This window comes from Phasianus colchicus, chromosome 17 (genome assembly GCF_987193195.1).
Source record: "Phasianus colchicus chromosome 17, bPhaCol1.hap1.1, whole genome shotgun sequence".
Taxonomy (NCBI): domain Eukaryota; kingdom Metazoa; phylum Chordata; class Aves; order Galliformes; family Phasianidae; genus Phasianus; species Phasianus colchicus.
In genome coordinates, this window is record NC_143452.1 from 1,763,773 (window position 1) to 1,790,359 (window position 26,587).

Consider the following 26,587-nt stretch of genomic DNA (forward strand, 5'->3'; position numbering starts at 1 on the left):
GGATACACAGGAAAGCCAAGGCAGAAATGGAACCAAACTTGGCAAGGTACGTGAAAAATAACAAAAGATTCTACAGGTACGTTGGTCAGAAGAAGGAGAGTCTTCCTTTCTGGTAAATGAGAAGGGAAAACTGGCTTCAACAGACATGGAGAAGGCTGAGGTACTCACCGAGTTCTTTGCCTCAGACTTCCTCAGACGTGGTTGCCAAGTCACACTCCACCATATTTGAAACACGGTGGATGCCAGGCAAAGTCCCCTACAACTAGAAAAAGGGAAACATCACTCCCATTTTTTAAGAAAGGAAGACCCAGGGAATTACAAGCCAGTGAGTCTAAGTCCTGTGCCTGGGAAGATCATGGTGTGGTTGTGACTGTACCATGAAGCAACTTCACCTGCAGCTGGATGACTCAGGACATGCTCTCAGCTCATCTGCAGATGATACCAAGCCAAGATGCCTAAGGATTCCTGCATGTCTGCTGGCTTGTCTGAATTTGGGACAACAGCAGCCATCCTGCAGGCTCATCCCAGGGGTCAATAATAGGTCCAGGCCTGTATCACTGCCTCATGAATGATCTGGGTGATGGGGCTGAATGTACCCTAACAGGGCTGCTGAGGATCCAAAAGCCGGAGGACTGTCTAATGCAGCAGAAGGCCATGCAGCCATCCAGAGGGACCTGGATAGGCTGAGGAAATAGCTCACAGATTTTAACAAGGGGAAGTGCACAGTTCTGCTCCTGGGGGGAACTAACAGAGGTACCAGAGAATGCAGGGAGCACCCAGCTGGAAAGTCAGAAATGTTCTCCAAAGCACACTGGGAGGTGACTTTGGTAAGGAATGCGAAGACTAATAAAGAAGGGATTCCACAAGTATGTGGAAGTATGTTGGCCAGAAAAGAGAAACGAGAGAAAATGCATACCCCTAAACCACCAATGGTAACTAAAACAGAAGAACTAATGACATGGAGAAGGCTGAAATTAATGGCAAAATTCATACTCCCGAGTACGATAACGAGCTCTAAGAAGAACATGCTAAGCGCACATGACTACAGTACTCAGCTCTCCTCCCAAATTGTGTTACAAGTCCCTACTGAGAGGTAAGAGCTAAGGTTAGGATGCAAGGAAAAGTCCTGGAGGGGGAAGAGTTTACATCTGGTTTACATCTGACACCTGCTGCAGGGGCTGCATCCAGCACTGCACAGCCCCAGGAAAGGTTCCAGTGGACCAGGCAGAAATGGGAAAGAACACCACCCTGTCACTCCTGGAGCATCTCACCTAGGCACGTGAAGCACAGCACCTCTTGGCCCTCCTACAAGAGCAAGGGCAACTTTCTCTGGCAAAGAAGCACAACTGGAGCAGTCAGGTTCAGTCATCACATGACACTGAGGATGTGGAATGGCCAAGCTGGGTCTGACAAGAGCAGCTGGGTGTTGGAGCATAGCACCACAATGGGCCCCGCTTCTGAGCAGGTAGCCTGGTCTCACCTGGGACAGCATGGAGATGGAATGTGCTGGGAGGAAAAGGATGCTGAGGCACTCCACAACTCTTCTGCCTCAGATCTCACTGACAGTCACTTCTCCCCAAACTTAGGAAAGGTATTGCCAGCTCTCCAGTTGCAGCTGGAGGTCATCATCCCATTCCCCCCTGCTCAGCCCTGGTGAGGCCAGCGTTGAGGCTTGGGCTTCCCAGTACAACAAAGTCCTGGACACACTGGAGATAGCCCAGTGGATGGCAACCAAGCTATAAAAAAGGACAGGAGCATCTCTGCTAATAAGAAGGTCCTCCTGTTGAAGAGAAGGATCTGGGGGGATCTCGTTACTGTCAATAAGTTATGAGACATCTTGAAGTTAGTGATAAAACAGTTGTTTCTATTTTCCTCTGAGAGATAGAATCATAGAATCACAAGGTTGGAAACAACTTGCAAAACCATCTAGTCCAACCGTCCTCCCATTACCATTGCTACCACAAGCACTAAACCATATCTTGTAGCTCCTCATCCAGACACCTCTTGAACAGTGCCAGGAAACAGAAACCTGGGATCTCACTGTAACAAAAGGACAGGTAACAAGGATTAGTCAAACAGTTTATTTCCCTGAGACTCTGAACTCAGAGACTGCTGAGTTGTGGTCAGTAGCTCTATGTTCAGCTGGAGGCCTGCCATGAGAGGTGCTCTCCAGGTTCTGACATGGGACTAGAAGTCCCCAACATCTTTATCAATGATCTGGAGAGTGGGATCGAGTGCACCCTCAGCAAGTTTGCTGATGACATCAAACTAAGTGGTGCAGTTGACACAATAAAAGGAAGGGATGCAATCCAAAGGAACCTGCACAGGCTGGAGAAGTGGGTCTGTGAGAACTTAGTTAGGTACAACAGGTCACAATAGCAGATTGCTCCATCCCTGGAGGTGCCAAAGGCCAGGCTGAAAGGGGCCCTTGGCAGCCTGATTGGGAGTGAGGCAGACAGCCCATGAAAGGTATTGGAGCTGGATGGGCCTTAAGGTCCCTTCCATTCAAGGTTCCAAAAATTCTGTTGTATGATTATGGCATGTTAGCAGCACTACACCAATTCACTAAAAACGCAGTAAAATGACAAGTGTTCTGCCACAATGCTCCTGTTAGAATTTAAAATACAGATGCTAAACCAACAGCAGGCATGAAAACATGAGAAATAATAGAATTTTGTTACAGATATTCAGAGCAAGCCTGCTTCTCTCATTACAAAAGAACATCACAAAACTCACTATGAAATAATATTTAAACCAGACACTTTCACAATGTATTATCAGCAGCTACAGAACACATTCACATACAATTCAAGAATTATAAATTAAGCAAACTTAAAGGTTTTTCAAGAGTTGGAATTTATACCCGGAGCAAAACATCAAAACATTACACTTCAAGTGAGAACACTACTGCTGCACAGGGACTCACCACCCCACTGACTCATTTGCAGAGAGAACAGCTGGCACAAACAATGACACTACAAGGCAGATTTCCAGGAGCTCTCTCTGAGGCTGCCAGGGGCCTGAGAAATAAGCACTGAGTTCCTGTGTTGTTCTGCTGATACCAGTAATGGTACTCATCTGATTACAGCCAGCACTACTGCGTCAACCAGCACTACTCTGTTTTGCTGTGTTTGATTTAGTTGAGCTATTCACAAAGCTAACATACAGACAGCAAGGATGAGTGATGTGCACACTCAACGGCAACATGCCAGCAAAAATCTATTTCTGAGAGAAACACATTGCAATTAGCTTGGGAAACAACTTAAGTAACACAACCTTGGAAGCAGTGGTAAAGATATATAAACCATGAAACACAGAAGAGCTGCCCAACTTCTTTCCTTTCCCAGCTACAGACTGGTTAATGAGAAATCCTTGATAGCGAAGTAGAAGCTATTCATTATGCTGTGTTAATCACGTATGCAAGTAATCCATATTTTTCCAAACTAATTCATTTATATTATGCAAACCAGAACCACTTGTTACATCTGCTTACATACAACCATTTCTGCTTTGTTCCAAAGCACAACAGTACAGTCAAAAGTTACCCTTTAAATCAAGGAGTCTACTTGTATTTGGTGACATTTCCTAAATCTATTCCAGGTAGCTGCCCTTCTGAATCTTTCTCTTCAGTGTTTTTCTACCAATGAACTTACCTTGTAGAAAATCCTAACAGAGATATTAAAATTGGTATGAACAAAGAAATAATGGAATATACATGTATAAATTAGGAAAAAAAACAGCAAAACAAAGGTCAGCAGAAAGGCTTTTACTGACAAAGGACACTTTTTGTAGCAGTGAAACAGAATGTCTCAGTGTTTCCCCTCCTTCTGCCTTGTGGCAAGTTGGGCATTAGGTGGGATGGTTGGTGGCCCTGCGTGTGGCAGGGGGGTTGGAGATTCATGATCCTTGATGTCCCTTCCAACCCTGGCAATTCTGTGATTCTGTGACAAGACAAGGATGCCTTCACTGTGGTAAGACTGCAGCACAGCTGTGTGTCAGCATAAGAGCCTGTGCTTTAAATAGAGGACATAGCAACAGGGTTACAGCACATCACAGCTGTCATTCTTTTTTCTGTTGGGTTAACAGGAAAACACACTGTAGCTATAAAGAGGTGGATACTTCATATAAGGAGAAAACAAACAACCAGCATTAACCCTCACTTCAGTGTGGAAGCTTAAGTAAGCCAGATTCTGAAGAAAAAGGCCAGCTTAAAACAACTGTTGACACCCAAAACATGTAAAGATCCACCTATGAAATAGTTTGTCACTAAAGGGACTCCAGGGCACAATAAGCAGATGACAGAAGCAGGTAGGTCACAGAATCACAGAATGCCCACAATTGCCCTCAAGGATCACGAAGCTCCAACTCCCCTGCGACTTGCAGGGCCACCAACCTCTACATTCAATACCAGGCTGCCCAGGGCCCCATCCAAACTGGCCTTGAACACCTCCAGGGCTGGATGGGGCATCCCCAGCCTCTCTGGGCAGCTGTTCCAGCACCTCACCGCTCTCTCTGTAATGAATTTCCCCCCGACGTCCAACCTAAATCTTCCCTCCCTCAACTTAAAACCATTCCCCCTTGTCTTGCAGTTATCTACCCTTTCAAAGAGTTGATTCCCCTCCCCTCTGTAGGCTCCCTTAGGAGCTCTGTAGGTCCACCTCATGCTGCACACAGGAGATGCTGTGCAACCACCTGCCACACAGAACAGAATGCCTTGCTGCTCACCAGTACATGAGTGAGAGGTTGACTAAGCTCTGAGAAAGCAGGCACAAGTGAGGAGAACTACCTGGAGACTTTCAAAGCCTACAGCACTCTCCCATCAGTAAGGTCTCACATTGGGCCTTGTTACAGTAATTTCCCACAACCCTACACACAGCAGGGAACGATAATCAGATAACCACATTGATATCCTGGAATATGATCAAAAGATGGCTCTACTGTATCATGAACAGATTAGACATTACAGTACCAAAGACCAAGGAACTATCAGCAGCCTTAAACGGCTTTCCTAAAGACACTCAGGCAATTATTTATACAAGACTGATCCTCAGGGCTGATCTCATTTTTCCAAATATCTACCTTAGTTTTGTCAGAATGGAATGTTGTTTCTGCATTAGATATTGAAAAGGGGGGACTGATCTGAAGAAGTAGAGCACAAAGTATTTGTGTTTTGTAACTTGTCCTTAGAAATAGCTGATGTGAAAAAGTAGAAATACCATCTATGTTACTAACATACTTTAGAAATATAGTTGCTGAATTATGTGATTAATTCTTGCTTGCAAAACTGCAATAGTTTTAAGTGTTCCAAATATCATAGGTACAGTATTATGGACTAGAAAGGATACTGTAGGGCTATTCTCTTTGGATAAGAGACCATCAGCAAAAGAAAAACAGACTTAACAAACATCAAAGCAGGCAGGGCCTCCACACAAGGCTGGGTTACCTTGCTCTGTGAGTAGGTTGGGATGCAACAGGCAGGCATCAGGATACTCCCTTCTATCCTCCTTTCAAGCTTATCTCTATGCAAGGACAAACAGATGTCCAAAAATAATGACCGAGTGTTGAGTGGGCAAATGTCAGAAGTTAACTAACGAGTGATACATGTTTAGCTAGCAGCAACTGATGTTTAGCTCAGCTTCGGAAAGATTGTGAACCTGAAGTACTCAGCCAATGAGGAATCAGGGGAGGAAGAGATAAGCATCGAGTAATAGGGCATAAAAGAGGTAACGCTGTTTTCTGCTTGCTCTCCTGCTTGCAGAATGCCCGCCACTGCAATTGCAAATAAAACTTGCTTTATCAGAGATACCGTCCTGATAAATTTGGATATTTCCAACAGTTTCCTTTCATAAAGGGAACTAAACATGGGAAACTTCTCTGAACCCAAAGCTTTTAAGTTGGAAGTATTTAACTTGGCTATCAAAACAAAGAGGTAGCCCAAGGAAAGACGAAAGCAATCTGGAAGCTCTGTGGGCAGACACCCAGTGACACCTTTGTGGCATAGCTTTTATACCAGGGATAACTGGTGCTCTTAGGCAAACCCTGCAAATTAGAGAAACTGGTCCATCAGCTTCAACCTGCAGAGAAAAATGCCTCCAATGACAGAACTGCTTGTGATCCAAACTCAACTGCCTTCAGACTTCCGAAAACAAAGACTTGCATCAAAATTATAAAGAACTCATTCATCAGCATTTCCGTGCACCAAAGTCCCACTTGTATAACCTACATCTCAGTAGATAATTTTCATGACTTTTCCATAGTACATGCAGTATTTGACACCAAGTAAGAGAACTGGAAAAAAGACACAAAGAAACAGCACAGGAACATACAAAATAGAAAGAGAATAAAGTAATGTAATGTGATAGGTGCTTCCACATTCAGTACCTCGGCAGTTTCAACCACCAGCTGTTCTTGGAACTGACTACAACTAGCAGGCATGACACATGGCACAGAACAGCCTTTGCTGCAAGCTCTCATCGCTCACCAATCAATTTCCTTCCTAACCAAAAGGATGTTAGCTTTAACTAACTTCTAATACACGTTCACAAAGTGGAAAGGAAAAACAACAGAGAAGGGTGCATGAATGTGTACATGTTTGACTTGAGCCAAACTTTTGCTTGAGTCCAAAAACCCTGGCAGAAAAAGAAAGCCACTGCAGAGAGCTGTACAAGATAATTAAAACCATTTGTGAAAACAAAGAGATAGTCTATTTTTATTTCAGCTGTTTTCTTGTCATGGGACAATCCACTTCAGGGAGAAACAATCATTCATATATGCAAACCACTAAGCTAAAACTGGTTCCTTTTTGTAATCTTGGAAAAAGCAACTCTTAAAGCAGCTGGGCCCTAAATACCATAGCTGGAAAACAAGATATACTCAGCTTGGCAAGTCCAGTAACCCGCAGTAGAAAGTACCAAACTGCTCCCAGCAAGGCTGAGGAGGAGGTGATGAAATGGTATATTTCTAACTATCAAAAATTGAAAAAAAAAAAACCAGACCATTATGCTATGCTGGAGTTACTGTTATTAACTGGACATTGACTCCTGCATTTTACAGATCATGGCTTTTAGTAATTCACATTGGCCTTTCAAACTCTTTCAAATCAGATTTTTGCAATAACATAGCACCAACAAAATACCACACGGACTCAAAACTAAATCTCTTCTTAACACTTCCATGATGAGGTTTCAGGATAATTTTTCAGTGCTAGTGCACAACCAGAGCAAAATTACAGTTTCTGGATGGAAAGTAAGCAGCCACCCAGCTACTCACACAGCAAGACACACTGCTTTTCACTCATGGGGTCTGGCATTCAACCTGGTCCTTTCCAGTCTTAGAGTACTCGAGTGCTATTGTGGGCTGGTTACAGGAGTGCAAAGTAACATTTCTTTAAGGGTTTGTGATCTTCTAACCACTTCATGATTGGCAAAGCCATTCTCAGCAAGCCTACTCTCTACATCAAGATTTTTAAGTTATTGTTTGTTGATCTCAGTTTACAGAGAAACAAAATCTCTAAGCATATGACCACCGCACATTTTTATTTAACTTATCAAAGACGAGTAATAAAATTTAGCCCTAGTTCTGTCTCCACAGCAGCTGGTCTACCATGAGTGTACGCTGTTTTGTTGCATCACAGGCTTTTCAGCGTGGTTTAAAGAAGTTCTGCTTCCAACATGAAAATTAAACTCATAGCTGAAGCCCACCAACTGACAGTGTCAGAGCTGCTGCACTGATGAACTGAAGGATCTGGGGGTCACCAACTGCACGCAGAGAACCAGGCTGTCAGAACGAGCAGTGTCTTTCCTTCACAGGAAGGCTCCTCCAAATCACTCTGTTCATTTCAACTTCCCCAATTTTCTGTAGGCTGCTATTACAAATATGATGAAAAGGCATCAATCAAGTCCTAACAATCAGAACTCTCACGTCTTATAGAACTTTTCCCTTTTAATTCTTCTACTTCCATGCACTGTGAACTATTTCCTATACGGAGATCTGAGGAAATACAGCTCTCAAAATAAACCAGTGCTGTAACTTCACAGATGTCCTTCTTCAGAGAGGAAGATGGTTACAAAGTGAACCAGAATATCATCTACAGATATGCATCAACAGGACAAAACATTTTCTTATTTCTTAATTTAAAAGAAAGTAGCATTATATTTTAAGTTTCTAACCCAAAGATATCTAGAAAGTATAAACACCACTTTCCAGCAGCAACTCTGGAAGATAGTTTTCCCTGGGAAAAAGCAGTCAGTGTGCCCAGACAGTTGCAAGCAGTCACTTAAACCCTGCAGCAAATTGACCAGCTGTATGGCTTTTGGCAGGTTTTTTTTTTAAAGCAACTGCTACAGTGCTATGTTTTGGATTTGTGACCTGCAGGTGACAACACACGGATGTTTTAGTTACTGCTGAGCAGAGCTGCACAAAGCCAAGGACATGGCAGCTTCTCACACTGCCCTGCCAGAGAGGAGCTGGCAGGCACAAGAAACAGAAAGTACTGGGGGTGGCTTTGGACTGCCACTGTTTCATAACCACTTTGTTCTAAAACATACAGCTCTGCTTACAGTCTTCCTAAGACAGACTGTGACCTGACTAGAAATACACACAATTGTTTGGTAACTCTACAGTTACATTTCTTGACACTACTTTAAACAAACTTCATAGCAAATGACAACTTTGAGCATCAAAGAAAGCACTGAAGAAGTTCCAGATAATTACAAAACACCAAGTTTCCAAAAGCAGCAATAGTCCTCATTAACTGCCCTATACAATGTCATTCTGCCCTGCAATTAGCTTTAAGCTGCAGTTGGCTCAGAGGCTCAGCATTTCCTCCTACAAAGCAAATCCCAGCCTTGAGCAACTCAGCCAAGCACTAATGTTAGTGTCAGCACGAACTTATCTTGGACCTAACCTTCAACGTACTAAAAACAGTTTTTCTGAAGAACTTTACTCACTATTCTCCTGCCTTTTGCTAGGAAAGAATTCATGTGGAAGCCTCCATTCATCACTGCTTTATCTACACGACAGCAGCAAGAAGACATGGTCATATAAACCTATAGGCCATAAGCTACTTACCCATGGCATTTAATTAATTGTTAATTAGGGCAATTAAATCTTAACATGATCACCCAGAGCAAAAATATTAAGGCAAAACTAAGTTATCTTTCCCTCTTTAAGCAATTTTCTTCCTTTAAGTCTATTAACTAATGATTGTCAGAAAGAGATGCATCACATCACCTCTCTCTTACATGTCTTCTCATGGTTTTAACAATTTTACTGGAAAGAAGTTACTATTAACAGCCAGGAAACACACAAATCAGCACTTCAGTATTTAAAATAAAGATATTCAAGGATAAATGTTATTTCACATAAACCACATGAACAGTTAAAAAATACTTTTAAGAATGTGCAACAGGAAACAAAATTTTGCCAATTATGTGCCCAGAAAATTATGGACAGGAAGAGAACATATGCAGAACAGTCAGTGCCTTTCAAGCAGTGGTACAAAGCCTTGCACAAACACTTTACAATGGCTGCAAAGACAAGTTTACTTGGTTTTAGGCCCAGACATTTCTGAACATAGTCTGAAAAACCATCAAGCAGCACCTCTATCTCATCTCTCAAAACCTTCTTCTATACACTTATTTTCTAATATTGTGGGTTTTTTAAAAAAAGAAAACACTATCTAAAAATGATCTGAAAACAATGTAAATAAAAATATGCTACTGAAAGAGGCTAACTTAAAACATACTTCTCTGAATCACTTTGATTTCCACCCAAATGTTTTTATAGTACCACAGAACGATTTAGGCTGCAGATGAACTCTGGAGGTCATCCATTCCAACACCCACACAAACAGGGCCAGCTTCAAAGCTAGACCAGGCTGCTCAGCCATATAGAAATGTTAACAAATCAGTCCTATAACCTCGTAGCAAGATAGAAGCTGTAACTGTACAATCTCAAGAAATCTCCTTTAGCACCTTAGGCTGTGAGTTTCCCTGTATCTTTTATTAATACAAATCCATGTGGTGTTTTCCCTTTCAGGCTATCAATAGAGGGTTATTTTCAGTCTGTTGCTCTTCTTAAAGACTTCTACTGCATGGTCATCAGGAATATGGCTTGTCTTTCACATTGCTGTTGCCAGTGCAGAAATACACCACCTACCACCATGCAGTTTGGTCTCTATAAATGTTAAGCAAATATCAGTGGATGTCAATGGGTGCCATTTTTTTTCTGCATGGAGGAATTCAGAGACACACCTTTGCTTCATCCGCATTTCCATATCAGACTGCCGCTCTGCTGCCATCTGTCGCACAACAACAAAACAGAACAAAATGAATCTTCAACCTCAACTGCTATACCACCATCATCATGGAGCCCCAGCACAAGAATGTGGAGCTATCGGAGCACGTCCAGAGGAGGGCCACGACAGTGATCAGAGAGCTGGAGCAGCTCCTCTACAAGGACAGGTTGAAAGAATGGGGCTCTGCAGCCCAGAGAAGAGAAGGCTCTGAGGAGACCGTACAGCAACCTTCCAGTACCTGAAGGGGGCATACAGAAAAGCTGGGAAGGGACTTTTCATATGGGTATGTAGCAACAGAACATGGAAAAACAGTTTAAAACTAGAAGAGGGTTGATTTAGATTAACTATTAGGAAGAAATTCTTTACTGTGAGGGTGGTGAGACACTGGAACAGGTTGCCCAGAGAGGTTGTGAATGCCCCCTTCCTGGAAGGGCTGAAGGCCAGGCTGGATGGGGCTGTGAGAAACCTGGGCTGGAGGGAGGTGTCCCTACCTATAGCAGGGGGTTGGGTCCCTTCCAACCCAAACCATTCTATGATAATCATATAGTAGGATGCACTATTTTTGGAGCAGCCCTCATAGAAGCAGTGACTCCCAGTTCCCAAAGGTTCCTGGAGACTGAAAAAAAAGCAAACATAACTTGTCTTCAAGAAGAGCGAGGAGGAGGAACCAGAGCATCACAGGCTGGTCTGCCTCATCGCAGTCCCTGGGAAGGTCAGGGAAAAAATGCTCACAGGAGCCACTTCCAAACAGATTAAGGACAAGGAAGGAACAGGGAAATCATGTTGGAGCAGCCTAACAGGTGTCTCTAGCAGGATGACTGGCTTTGTGGGTAAGGGCAGCAGTGAATGCTGATTACCTTGCCTTCGGAAAAGTTTTTGACAATGCCACCAGTAACATCTGCACAGACAGACTGACAGTGTGAGCAGGTTTAGATGACTGTGGGGCAGGCTTAAAACTGGCAGCACTGTGACACCCAAAAGGCTGCAATCTGTGGTACTGAGTCCAGCTAGAGATCAGTTTTGACCAACACCATTTAACTTAATTCATTTTCTGGACAACGGGACCAAGCACACTCTCAGTAAATATGCTGATGGTAAAAAGTCAGGAAGCAGCTAACACACCAGGTGTATTACTGCCACTCAGAGGGACCTAGAGAGAACCTAGGCTAGAGAAGTGAGCAGATAGAAGCTTCAAGAAATTCAACAATAGGAAGCACAAAATTCTGCATCTAGGGAAGAATAAACCCATGCACATATAAAGGCTGGGAACCAGCTGGCTGGAACTCAGCGCTGCAGAAAACACTGGTGTCACTGAACATGAAATAGCAGGGCTCTCTTGCAGCAAAGAGCACCAGCACGCTGGGCAGTATTTAGAGCACCGCTAGCATGATGAGGGAGGTGGTCTTTCCCCTGCAGTCAGCACTGGTGAGACCACATCAGTAGTGAGCCTGCAATCAGGCTCCCCAAATCGAGACACACACAGATGGACCACAGTGAGCCCAGCTAAGGGCCACAAGAAAAGTGAAGAGATGGAGAAGGGCTGGGAACCTATGAGGAGAGGGGCAGCTGAGAGCAGGCTTTGTTAAACCTAGTAATGGAATGGTACCAGTGAGCATAAGCACTTGCAGGGGGCGGTGAGGGCAAAGATGAAGCCAGACTCTTGCCAGTGGTGTTCAGTAACAGAACAACAATGGGAACAAATTAAAATACAGGAAACTCCAACTAAACACAGAGGAAAGTAATTTATTTATTAACTGTGATGTGGTTAAGTCTCCATCCTCAGAGAAGCTTCAACCCTGACTGAACACAACAGTCAGCATTCTGTTCCATGTCACTCTAAGCAGATGGATTTGGCCTAAAGGACCTCCACAAGTCTCTTAAAGTCTCAATTGTTCTTCAAATTCCCTAAAATAAACTCAGTAATTCCTTGTGCATCTGTCCTGCTCTTCCTGCTTGTTCTCTATAGGTGTCTATCTGGTAACTGACTCCTCCCCTACAGAGATATTTATTGAGATGGTTTTTTTTCCCCCCCCTTCCCTCAATTGAAGTTCACTTTCAGTGAGCAGTAATAGATGACAGCATAAGTTTTATCAGTCTGAAATAGAAAGGCACAATCTGCATCAACAAGTAGGCTGTGATTTGGTAATCTTGACTGTCACTGGATCCGAGGGAACAGCACGGAGCTGTGCCAGGGGAGGGGCAGCTGGGGGTCAGGAAAGGCCGTGCCCAGAGGGCGGTGGGCATGGCACAGGCTGCAGGGCAGCGGGCACGGCCTGAGCTGCTGGAGCTCGGGGAGCGCTGGGACACCAACCTCAGCCGGAGGGGTTGGGTTGGGGCGCTGCTGTGTGGGGCCGGGTTGGACTTGGTTACTCTTGTAGGTCCCTTCCAACTCAGGATATTCTGTGGCTCTGTGATCTACTTTAGTTTCTCCAGCTTTTCACAAGGCCTGTATTCAGATGCAGTGCATAAGCCTACATGTGGTGCTCATTCTCACTTTCAGAAACCACTTTCATTTACCTTTTTGCTGATCAACATGAAAAAGAACAAAACAAAGCAGCTCAAGTCAGCCTTCCACAAAATGCCCAAGAACATACCAAAGAGTTCACTAGGTTCAATTAACAACAATCACGTACCGTGAGACTGAAAAACATGCAAAAATCAAAGCCAAGTTCCATTGTCCCCACAGAAAGAATGCAGCTGTACGCTTTACATGCACACTCTGTTCCTGGGTTATTTTAATTTTCGTTTGCACTGATAAGAAACCTCATAAAACCCTCACCTATGACTGTCTTGGAACCTGTGGCATTCCTCCATTACTTCCGTTACATCAGAGATGGAGAAGTGATTTGGTATCACGGCTGATTCTCTGTTTACTCAAGAAGGTATTTTACTTTGTTGGCAGGCACCCAGCTGATTACACCTTTTAGAATTTCCTTCATTTTTAATTCACATTTTCCTGATAACTTTCCTGAGCCAACCTGGACTGTTAATCCATATCTTGCTCTGCATCTCTTTTGGGAATCGACAATGCTTGTGTTCCAAACTCTCCAGCAATTTCAATCAAATTAATTACTCTAATTAGCATAAAACATTCCCAGGTGTGACCAATTTGGGTTGCAAATTCACTCACAGGGCATTGATCATCTAACAGTTTCTAAAAGATCACCTTAGGTAAATAAATTAATCCAAATCTTTGAGGGAAAAAATGATAATGCAGTTTCATTTCTGACAGCAAAAACATCAAAACTACGCTGCCAAAAGTCCCACTGTTGTATACAGGTAATATAATGAGGGAGGTGTAATACCGCTGCATACCATACTGACCAATTCACATCAAAGTGCTCCTCTAGCAGTCTAGCCTCACGGTTACAATGGAACTTTCACTCATTTCACAGTTTCCAGTGTGTACATTTAGCAACCGGGATCATTACTATAAAAGTACTGAATCTAAATCAGCACTGCAGTTTAGACTACAGCTATTATTTAGTTACAAGGATGAAATGAATAACCCTCACGAGCAGACTTCAGAAACACTGCTGAGTGCAGCGCTGGATGCAGACATGCAATGGCAGTTATTAGGTGGTGTGTTGGAGCATCTCTGCTCTAACAGAGCTCTAAGCATTTTGACAGGTTATTTTGTGATTTGGCATCAGAAGAAAACTTTTTTTTTTTGTACTACAGCTATTTAGGAATGTATTTGAAATATAAATATTAATCCAAATATTACAAAAGATCTCTTTATAATGAACTCTCACAGTAAAACAAAATCCAAGACCACCACCTTTTGTTTCACAACTTACCTTGCAGCTTTTAAACCAGCTGCTTTAGAAGCAGTTATATATTCAGTTATTTACAGCTGAAGGCAGCATCTACAGAGGATTCTGTAACCTCCAGCTGTTCAATTTTCTTGTTTACAGCTCAGTGCTTGCTTCCATGTATTTCCCTGCTCCACTCTCAGCATCATACCATTACCATTGGTAAATGGTAATTACGATTGGTTCACACACTTCCTTATTCAAACAAACCTACATGAAGTTTTTAACTCCTGGAGAGTGATTAAAAAAAAATAAAATATGACCATTAAATATTATGCTCTTACCTGTAATCATTACTGAGTATGACAACTTATAATAGTTTTAAAAACTAGGGTTTTTTTTTAAAGGCTGTTGTATACTTGTGTCTATAAACCCAGAATCCAAACTACATCCTGCTGCTGGAAGGACTCAAACACAGCAGGCTGTCTTCTTAAAGGCATAAAGCAGATTGTAAACATTCCTGTTTAGATTAATGTAGTTATGTTCTGCACAAACCTGTACAGCACACTTCACAGCTGATTTTAGGGTTTCTCTATACAATTCTGTGGATTTTAATGAAGAGTACCACATGTGAAGGTATCTCTCTGGGGATATATTAGCAAAGAGAGGCCCAGATATGCCTCAGCCTATTTGCTCTCAGTAACTTGGTAGCAAGAGCCATAGAGGCTTCAGGAGAAACATCATGGCAAACAGTATTGCCTGCTATCAACTTCCTTGCTGAACAGATCATCACTGTAGGTATCTGAGCAATGCACTGAATCAAAACCGTCTGCATAGATCTGCATTTCTACCTGGCAAGGATCATCAAAGAAATGATGAATCACTCTCTACCACCACCGACACAATGGCAAATCTGAAATTTGCTGATTATTTGAAATCTTTTGAATAAGAAAGTTCTGTCACTTGCTGCCTTCAAGTGCTCCAGCAAATGAGATGGAGCAGGATGCAGCAGCTCCTGAGAAACTGAGCTGTAACAACCAGAGTGTCCCACTGCAGCCACTTAGCTGGCTACACAGTACACACACACATGCACTGCAAAAGCTGCATCTTTCAATATCCTGAAGCATTATAATCATTAAAGAAACTAGAACTTGAAATCTACTTTTTGCAACAAGATGAAATAATATTTCTACAGACTAAATCCAGTGCCAGATAGAAACAAAGGTTGTGACTTTCCAATCTAAAGCATGAAGCACACAGATCAGGACACGTAAAGGAGATGAAAATTTCTGTACAAATTTTGAGAAGATTTAAGCAAACACTAAGGGAGCTGAAATTCTTTTTTTAAAAACTGATGCAAGTAAAACCTTGAGTTCTGAAAGAATCCTATTCTTGCTATTTAACTACAACAGACACCTGCCACCTGCTTTCTAGGTAGCTTTGCCATCGACCAGATGACATGAAAGGACCAACACAACCATCCCAAGGCCACATCTCCAAAATGCAACTGTCTGCTACATCCCAGCTCTTGACTCCCTGAAAAATAAAACAAACTCTAATAGATGTACCATTACTTCAATATTGCCAGCACTCTAAATTGTCTTTTTTGTGGGGCTGCTCTGAAACCTTCAAAAAATAAAGCAGATTACTCTCTTGAAATCCTGGGTTACACAGGAGACTGCAGAAGTTGAAATATTTAAGTAATCAATTCAGTAATAAATAAAATAGCTGAATGCTTCAGTCTTCACAGCCTAGATTTTTTGCATGAAGAACTGACAATTATATATTTAAATAACAGCACAAGACCAATGCTAACAACAAACACTAATGGTACCTTTCAATTTAAAGGGAATCAATCACCACGCTATAGGGATACAACATAAATACCTGTGAAGAAGCTTAGAAATGCCTCCTAAAACTACAATTTCCCCATGAGTTAGAGGAACTGCAGTGTCAGAGCGATAAGGATGCAGCTCCCACAGTTATCATGTGAGCAGAGAGTGGCTCCTTCCCCTGCACTCCTCTCTCCTGTCCCATTCTTGTGCCAATCCTATTGCTAGGCCAACACTTACCTGCTTCAATTCAGTGAATCCTGTTGAGAAATAAAGAAAAGAAAGAAAAAAGCCTAGGATCCCTGGAAACAGCAAAATACTTTGTTGGTAGTTTGTTTTGTTTTCATTTTTTTGTTTTTTTTTTTTTTGTTTTGTTTTGTTTTGTTTTTTAAAGATATTCCACAGCAAAATATTCTACATGTGAAGTGTATTTCAGCATGAACACGCTTCATATGCTACACCCTTCACAGCTCACCTTTCCATGCATCAGAGACAAAACAAAATGCTACTCGCCCTGGAGCAGAAGTGCAGGTCCCAATTGGGGTACAATGCCACATAATCACCTTTTTACCCAACGAAGCATTCTTCTGGATGCAAACCCAAGTCATCTGAGGAGGCGTGACTTCAATTTCAAGACACTTTGTATTTGGTTTGTAATGCACAAAGCTGACCTTACTGCTTTTTCTTACAAGGCATGAACTAGCAAAATATAAAATACCAAGTACAGAATTTGCTACTTTAAAAATATGAAGTGAAATTCCAAAAAGGAAATAAATTCCTACTGTGGACAGCTGGATCCGTATCCCAATAGATCTCACCCCTACTGTTAGTGCCTGCAGTCTCCCTGCCCTGTGACTTTCCTTCTGTGGTACCTTCCACACTCAGCCTCACAGCATCACAGTTATCAGAGACAGCAGTCTCTAGTAACACCAGCAAAACAGTGATGTTTTTATTCAGACGTTCACATCCCAGACAGACAGGAAGATGAGATTTTCCTCACACATTATCCTCTGCATTAATAACTTACGAATTGTCACTGATGCCACAGAAGACTCGTGGTTCTAAGGGTCTCTTGAAGGGTGAAGGAAAATGCACCAAGACGCTATACACATCCCACAGGACTCTATTTCAAACCTTTAAACTTTGGAGAATGCCCAAATAAACCACCAGCAACATCAACAGGTCTCCAATGCACACATCCAATCCAGATGTCAGAACAGGGGTTAAATAAATACTCTGATTCAATGGGTGCACAAAGAGAGGAACAAAGAGAAAACCTCCGTCTTGTGATAGCTTATTCATTGACGTGAACCAGATCTGGTTCAGGCAAATGTTTAACAAGTGCAGCACTTCTATGGAAATTGGTCACTGTAATATACAGTGCATGCTACACTTGCAAAAGACAAATATTTGCACTTATTTCACACAGATAAGTATTCTTTTATTTCACAGTATTCCACAGGCTATCTTTACATCTTTATACAAACCTGAGAGGTTATTGTGTGAACTCTTAAGTAGCATTCAAAACTGATATTTTAATGCCTTTCTGGTAAACTCAATTTAACAAGCAGAAAGTCAAGTATGCTTATTACTCACAGAAGTAACGCCCATTGACTGAAGACTTCTTCTACAAGTGATGAACACTTCAAGATGGAGTTAGAAATATCACACATCACCATTAATCTCTAATTAAGACAATGTGAAAAACTGAAAACACGTGCCAGCAATTGAGGTTGGACAGCTACAGAAACTTTTCTTCAGTGTTGAATGAGCTAGTCCAGTCTTTTGTTTTCTAAAACTTTGGCATTTCGCTCATCATTCCTGTTCCCTTCCAATAGCTGGAACAAGAAGTGTCTTTGAAGACAACATCATGCCTGACAGCACACGTACTTCACCAACCATGCACATTTAGAAAAGAAACAGCCTTGCTATCCTTAGACAATAAACAAGTGAGTGACACGCTAACTTGTTATCTTCAATTTTCTTTTTTCTTTTCCCCACTCCTCAGCAATGTAACCTTACCCTCCTTATCCAGGAGCCATCACCTGAACAGCCAGGGAAAGAAGTTCAACTTCAGGTAAAATTGGGGAAAATAAGCATGTCACCACTTTCATGTAAGCTAGTGGGTTGGGTTGAAGACCAAACTAAATATGTTATTGCCTTATGAACATTTTTTAATATATTAATCATTAACTTTTAATCCAGACTCTGAAATGATACAGTCACAGCAGCAGAAAATACACAGCTACGTGCACACATGAGGGCAACTCATAGAATCATAGAATGGCCTGGGTTGAAAAGAACCACAATAATCATCTGGTTTCAACCCCCCTGCTGTGTGCAGTCACCATCCAGCAGACCAGGCTGCCCAGAGAAAGAGTTCTGTAGAGGTCCATAGGTAGAGAACTTCATCAGTGACACAGTGGGCAATTACTTCAGGCCCTGACAAGTAAGAAAACATGAAAATGGAGGAATCCTTACAAAGAACTCACTCCATCTAGCTGTGCTGCAAATGATTTATATCATTGGCACTGGCAGAGCAAAAATTACAGTGTCAGAAAAGTACAGATGTCACACTTGGAGCAATAGATCTCAGTCCAACTAAATGGGTATGAGACCAGCAGTAGAGAAATCACCACTTGGATATCTGACTGCTCTAACTGTCAAGCAAGAGTGATGAGTATTAATATATAATTAAAAGATAGCAAGCATTTGGGGATAGGAGCAGGTACCAGGGATGGATGCTGACCAAAAGCATGTTAAAAATTAACAATCCACTGTTTGTCTCTTCAGCTCTGTTCTGTCTTCCTTTGCATTTTCCACTGTAGTGGAAGGAGTAAAGCTGTAGAAGGCAGCAAATGCTTCACGTCATTCTGAGGTAATCCTGCAGAGTGCAGGAAGGGCCTCACAGACAGGAGGTCCATCACAACCACATCAAACTTCAGAAATCAAACAGCCTGCCTGATTTAAGTAAATGAACACGCTCCCTGCTATAAACTTGCACTCCTGATGAATATTTCACTGCAAATCACTTTCCATTTCATGATGTAATGAATAAATCAGAGCTGGAGTATCAATTATGTCTTTATGCTATCTTCTTCTATTCAAGGTCTCTTAAACCTGATCTGATTTTTCTTTCTCTTTGTATTAAACTTCAAAGATTACCAGCTAATGCTAAGAGAGAAAAAATACACTCCCTGACAAAAACCTATATCCATAAATCAACGTAAGTAGAGAGGATAAAGATTTTACAGAGGTCAGTATCAACCACCTCGAGAGTTCAACAGCCTGCCCAGCCTAATGCCTGAGATCTGCACAGCCCCAGAAGAGATGTCACTTAACATTCTCTTTTCTCAATGAGAAACAGGGTTTCACACAGCAATACTTCAATGACCCACCTGAAGGAAATAGGCCTCTTCTGCTCAGCGAGAACACTACTTAAATCTAAGCTCTGAACTTGGAAATCAGTGATCTAAATGCATACATGTAAGTACTGCTGCTCATGAGAAACAATAGGCATCTTCCAGGAGCAGTTTAGAATAGCTCAGGCAGGTGGGCGGAAGGCAGGCATTATCAGTTCCTAAATGGGAGGACTGTCATAAAATGTTTTTTAAAAGGGAATAGCATACTAACATTCTGCCAGATTGTATTGTTGGGCTTGGCTTTTTTTAAAGGAAAAAAGATTTGAATAACCAGTGTAACAACATCTAGGATCGTGTTTCCTCAGAGGGGGGAAAAGATCCTTGATGTTTATCAGGAAGTTTGTTCAGTGTCTTACTATAGTAGAAGCAGAAATTCCAGGCATAACTTAAAAGGCGGCCATAAGAAACAGGGCCTTGGTTACTTTAAAACACTCTCTCCCAGTCTGTCGCATTATTTTCATTTCTATCAAGTGTAATTTGCAATTCTGATGAAGAAAAAGATCAATCCCTCAGCTGCAGCAACTCTGCCCGATGAAGTAAAAGCTGAAAGCCAATCACTTCCAGAACGCTCAGGTCCTTATTGCTTTATTTCTCATACAAAGGAGATGAAGAAAAACTACCACTCCTTCTCCAAAACACAGGCACAGAATCAGCTCTGCTAACAGCCATACCACAGCCCAAGAATGCAAACCAGCTGACTGCCTAAAACCATTAAAAACACTCAATTTGTGAGACAGTAAAAAGTAACCATCTAGCCAAACAATCCTCCCAAGCACGACTGTAATCCTGCACTGTCTGCTTCCTCTTCTGAGGTGAGCACTCACCTAAAGCACACAAAGTACAATTACTGAAATCAAGCCAGGCAAGTGCTCTCCTCCAAGTCATGCACGCACATTCACTCTCCTTAGCTGTAAGGGCTGTAAGGGCATAAAGGAGTTCCTCCAGTTACACACAAAACTGAATGACAGAAATTATTACACTAAATGAACACACCTGGACAGCCAAACAGAAAGGCTTAACAACAAGCAGCATCAGTGACAGCACACCCAGAACCTTCAGCACTGCGCTCTGCAAGGTTTCCCTCTTGCTTTAACCCCACAGGCATCTTTTCCTTTAATTTTAAGGAGAAACTGCATTGTTTTTGCTGCAACACAGAAAGCATTTTACCAGGATTTAGCACGTTTACTACTCTGTTTGTATTGCTGATATTTACTAAAGAGATTTGTTTAGATGCTGCCACTGACTGGTAATGATAATGCCATTAAATTACAAACTCCTGCACACGCTACAAAATAGATCAAGCATTTTTTCAGCTTCACTTAACACTGTTTTCAAGCAGTCTTAATGCAATTTTTTTTAGAAACAAAGACAAACATCAACTCTCCAGGAGAAGCACCACACTGCTCTAATACCTGCCTTCTTATCTGCTTATCAGCTCTGCAGTTCACTCTCACAAGCAATTTTGAAACGTACAACCAAAGAAACAAAACAACTTTGTGTTTCAGGAAATGGCTCATCACAAAAAAAAAAAAACACCTTTAACTTTACAACAGGAGCAAAAACAGGGTGAAGAAAATGAGATGATGTCCATTAACTAATAAATTCATATGAATAATCTCTCAATCTTTCTTAAGACCCAAAATAACTGTTTAATCTGTAAGAAGCTTTCAAAGTTAGCACTCAGAAGTCTCAGTTATTTTCCACTGCAACATCACCTCTTATACATATGGCAACAGTTCTTTCTTAAATACATTCTTAAATACAAATTCTTAAATACAAGAAAATTCACTTCAGATTAGAATGCTGCATATTGCTCTGATGATCACTTGGAGGTGAAAACATTCGGAATAGTGATTAAAGCTGTCAGTTAAACCACAATTAAGAACATACAGTAGACCAAGTTCGGATTCAAATGGCTGCAGCAAAGAGTAATATAACTGTAATTAAATTAGAACTGCTTTGGACTGTCACCTTAAGAAGAAAGAAAAAAATTAAAATTTGTTCTTCAAACAAGATGCTTTAAAGGCAATAAAGCCCTGGTAGCTAATGTTAGATTGCAGCTGATGTTTCATTCTTATTATCCACGACTTGTTTGGGTCAATTCAAGCAAGCAATAGCTGGACCTACTGTCAGCCAGCAGTCTCTCAATACTAACTGTCATCTCAGGAATACCAGTTCACATTTCTCCTCCTTCTCTGCAAAAAATGATAAGGGAGCAGAGATAAAAAAAAAAAAAAAAAAAAGCAGCAATGAGGGACACTGAGAAAAAAAATGTTTCAGAAAGAGAACTCTGCTTCTGATTTTTTCTATCCTACCTGAGCTATAAAGGTTAGGCTTTTCTGGGGATGTTTTCTGAAGCTTCAAGGATAAAGAATGCCACGTAAATGACAACAGATGGCCCGACTGTTACACTTGGTTTTCTCTCCCCACATCATACTTAGATACTAAGCTTGTTTATCAATTTGACATCACAAATGACACCTATCACAGCAACCTGAACTCCTGGATGTCGGAGCCGATCTAATAAAGGCGTTCACACCCTCAGACACCACCTTGCACTCGTACTTACTGTTGCCACACAAGGTCACAGACCCCCATCAGGAAGCAGGAGAGCGAACAACCAAAACTCGTCCGTGTTTCCAAAATAAAGCGGCGGCACCAGCAAGAGCCAACGCACACCTCGGAGCACACCCGTGCTGCGAAACGCCGCTTCCCGGCACGGCCGCATCTGCACGAAACAAAGCGGCGAACCCCGGCCGAGAGACGGGACGGGGCTGAACGCAAAGAGCAGGGGCCGCCCGCGGAACGGCCGCCGGAAAGCAGCGCCCGGGCCGGGAGCGATCCCGGGCCCCAAAAGGCGGAGCGGCCGGTCCCGGCTGCGGGCAGCGAGGGAAGGACGGCGCGGCCGAGCGGCACGGGAGGCGCGCAGTGCCGGGGGACGCGGGCGGGAGCCGGGCGGCCCCGCAGACAGGCCGGAGGTCCCGGGACCACCGCCGCGGGGCGCGGAGCGACGCCGTCGGCTGTGCCCGGCCCCGGCTCGGCCCGGCGGGGCGGGGCCGTTCGGCGAGGCTCGGTGGGGCCGCAGCCCCTCACACGGCCGGGCCTACGCCCGCGGGGTCCCCGCGCCCCCCGCCTCCGCCGCCGCGCCCGCCCGGAGCCGAGGAGAACGGCGGGGCCGCCGCGCCGCCCCGCGGGGTCCCACCCCCGCCGCTACCCAAAGCCTCCGCCCTCCCCGCCGAGCCCGCTCCCCTCACCGGGCACGGCGGCGTAGCAGCTCCTCCGTCCCTCGGCCAAGATGGCAGCCGGTCCGAGCCCAACCTGAGGCAGCGACTTTCCAAAGTCGGGCGCGATCTGCGCACGCGCGGAGTCGCCGGAGCCGCCGCGGCCGAGCGGCGACTACAAGTCCCGGCGTGCCCCGCGCCGGGCGCTGCGCATGCGCACTGCGGCCCAGGGTGGGGGAGGGTCGCCGGGCGGGGCGTGCGCGGCTGCGCGGCCGTGCTGGTGGTGAGACGGGATTAAAGGGTTTTTTTTGCTCGTTTTTAATGCGTCCACGACAAATACTTAAGATTTTGATATTAATCTTAATAAAGCCTTTTTTGTTGTTGTTAGAAGTGAGTTATTTTTCATTACCAGCACGCCCGTAACGTAACATTGTTTTTACAAACACGTTGAAATAACAGCGCTTGGCCTCATTTAACAGCGGGGCATGAAGGCCAAGTCTCCAGGCTATGAAATCAGAGAAAAGGCTCCTTAGCTCTCAAAGTGTAGAAGGGCCCTGCTGATATTTTAGTAAAATGACTTTCTTTAGAAGAGCAAAATTTGGTTTTCTTGCAACTGCTGGGCTCTGAAGCCATCCCCAGCTCACACCTAAATGCCCACCAGGCAGTTCGCATGCCAGAACCAAGCCAGCATTGCTGTAGGTGAGGTCCAGGCCAGCAGGCAGCTCCAGCTGCGTTCTCCAGCAGCATGGCACCCATGTCAGCACCCACTTAGCATAAAATTCTGCCTTGTGCACCCCATACAAAAGCAGTTGAATCTTCTCCACCATCGCAGTACAGAACGCTGCCCCAGGACAGTAAGGCTCAGGCTGGCTTTATCTGGAGTTCAACATCTGCATAGCTGGGTTTCCTTTGTGGTGTGCTTCTTCTATCTCACAGCTGTTTATGACATTGTTTTTGCAGACTGCTTGTGGTATCCCAAAAGTGTAGGTGCCTCGTGACCCTTTACCCTGGCCACGGGAGCTAAGTTTGTACTGTTAGGCTGGCATTTTCAGGAAGGAGTCCTGCCCCAAGCACACAGACATGTGACTCCTATCCAGTGCAACAGCCGTGTATACATCACTGGGGTAACGTGGCGATTTGCAACCTCTGTTTTTATCTTTTAGGCTTTCAAGGTAAAGGTTGCTAAAGCAGATGTGGATTAATGACATTCAGTATTGCTTTTCAGAGACACCTTGTAATTTCTCCTGTATTATATTTTTTTTTCCTCCATTTGTAACTTGCATTGGGAATAAAAATATTATTCAGCATCAGCAACCCCAAATTTTTTTTTCTTTTTATTTTTTCCAGTTTTTGATGCTTCAAGTCAAGTTACCTGTAAAATTCATAAGCAGAATGTATTCCAGGTGCACAGATTACTGATCAGTTTACGCTTCCAGGACAAGATGAATGTTGTGAAATCTTCCCATTCAAACTCTTTCATAATTTTCCCTGTTAAAAATCATAGCCTTTCTGTGAACTGCTACACCAACACCAAATAATGATTTAACACCAGAATGATGCAGCAAATGCAGATGAATTTAATTCAGTGGCAGAAGTGACCCCAGCACCTCTTCCAGCAAACTGTGTTCCAAGTACTTGCCCCCGGTGTGTCCTGCTGAATTGGGGTTACTCCCTTCCAGAGGCAGGACTCTCTTGGACTGTGAGAATACAAGAAAAGCTGTTCAAAGCAGAAGCTGTGATAAAGCAAGATAAACAGCATGAGAACCAAGGACACCTCTAGAAGAAGAAAGAACGCCTCACGGCGCTGACTGGATAAGCGCCTGTGTGAACAGTTGAAGAGTGTTTTGTAGAATGCTCTGCTGACGTGTAAAGGTGGATGGGAAAGTTGTAGGGGAGGATGGGAAAGCTAGAAAAAGAAAACCTGTGAAGGTATATAAGTGAAGTGAGAACTTGTAATAAACAATTTGGATCGTTCACACCTGAGTCCATGCATCAGATGCTGCATTGGACCAGTTGCATTTATCTTTGTTGAGTTTCTTGAGATTTTATCCACCTCCATTTAGGACTTCACTAATGCTGAACAAGTCAACAACAAAAAGTCAGTCCTGGTACTGAAGGGCCCACGGTGACCATGGAAGCAATTCTGATGGTGTGAACACTTACCTGTTCTAGACTAGACGCAGCCCCAAGCAAATATCACACAATGACTGTTCAGTAGTCATCAGATGTCATCAGCTTCCATTAGCTGCTAAGCTATTTTAAATCTTTAATAACGGCTTAGCACTTCTGCCTGACTTAAGGTTTTGTGAAGCTGATGATTTGTAAGCGTACGAATATTTCATTTTCACAACATTTTTTTATGACCGGATTTCAAAGTACTTTGTAAACAACTATAAAGCAAGTCGTCTTAAAAACAAGTCTTCTAGAATTTGTGGTACTGGATAATTGCTGCAGAGAGTGATTTATAATTTAAGATCAAACTTATTTTGAAATTATCATCCTTAAAAAGAGATTATTTTTGTGCTGTCTTATAATCAGTCGTTTTCACTCATGAACATCGAAGTATGGTGGTAGAGCATGTATAATTCTAACTATCTTTAAAATCAGTATTGATTACTTTGACTGGGGATTTAGAAAAATATCAGTAGGAAAATATCAATTAATTCCTGCTAACTGGAGAAAGAATGAACAAAACCTCCAAGGTTGGCAAGGCACTGTTATTACTTCCAAGTAATCTAATTAAAGGGTAAAACAAAGACATGTGGCTATTTAATTACTTTATCATTCAATTGCTCTCCAGTGCATAATCAGAGAACCAGGAGGAAGTGATTAGCTGTCTTGGGAAAGGAAATGACACAGTCAAGATATATGAATGTTTTAAAGGCAGGACAAGATACTGGGAAGATTGTTACTGTCTTCCCACACAGAAGGATGAATGTGATTTTTTCCAGGGAATGAAGAACATTATACTATAAATTTGCTGGGGATTTTTCAGGAAAAGATAGGGCATGCTGGTGCTGGGATGTGTGAAATTAGAATCACAGAATGAATCATAGAATCACAGAATAGTTGGAAGGGACTCTTAAGATCATCTAGTTCCAACCCACTGCTGTAGGCAGGGACACCTCCCTATAGACCAGGTTGCTCACAGCCCATCCAGTCTGGCCTTGAACACCTCTGGGAGGGGGGCATCCACAACCTTGCTGGCCAACCTGTTCCAGTGTCTCATCACCTTCACAGTAAAGAATTTCTTCCTGATATCTAGTCTAAATCTGCCCTCTTTCAGTTTAGAGCTATTTCCCCTTGTCCTATCACTACATGCCCTTATAAGAAGGCCCTCCACAGCTTTCCCGTAGGCCCCTTCAGGTACTGAAGGATACTGAAAGGCTGCTATAAGGTCCCCCTGGAGCCTTCTCTTCTCTAGACTAAAGAGGGGAGGTGCTCCAGCCCTCTGGTCATCTCCATGGCCCTCCTCTGGACCTGCTTGCACAGCTCCACATCCTTGTTGTGCTGGGGGCCCCAGAACTGGACACAGGACTCCAGGTGGGGTTTCACGAGAGCAGAGTAGAGGGGCAGAATCACCACAGCTTACTGTGTGTTCTTTGATTGGAAGCTTTGCCCTGCTCTTGTCCTCACAGAGGTCTTGCAAGCAGCCTGAAGTTCAGCTGGATCAGTGGTGAAATGGCACAGCAGGTTTACAGGATCCAGAGGCATCCCTTGGGTCCTTGTTACAGCCTTGTTTTCCAGACCCTATGTCTAGGAACACATGCTTTTACCCTGTTTCAGAAGTGGGATACCTCCTTCTGCCAGCCTCTTTAAGCCTCTTAAGAAGAGTTTTTGAAATGGGGAGGATAGTAGAGAAAGAGCCTTTATCTTGTTTAGCCCGAAGTTTACTCCTGTCCCACCCTGACACCCGCCCTCATTTGTACAGTTGCTTATTATTTACAACAGAAAGACTGAATCATTCCCTGACTGTTTACCTCCTTGCAAATTGTTCTGGTATAAATTAGCTTGTGTTTCAGAGCAGAACAGGTGCTGATAAAAAACTATGTAATATCAA

General features: G+C 43.1%; 1 protein-coding gene across 4 annotated transcripts in view; it reads right to left on the reverse strand.

The window, feature by feature from the left end:
• ITCH (itchy E3 ubiquitin protein ligase) overlaps window positions 1-22,656 on the reverse strand; it is a 68,849-nt gene extending 46,193 nt beyond the window's left edge. For all 4 annotated transcript variants that reach the window (XM_090152229.1, XM_090152231.1, XM_090152228.1 and 1 more), the window contains exon 1: window positions 22,561-22,656. The gene's annotated coding sequence lies outside the window, so the exon portion shown is untranslated. The remainder of the gene's footprint in view (window positions 1-22,560) is intronic.
• Window positions 22,657-26,587: the final 3,931 nt, after the last annotated feature.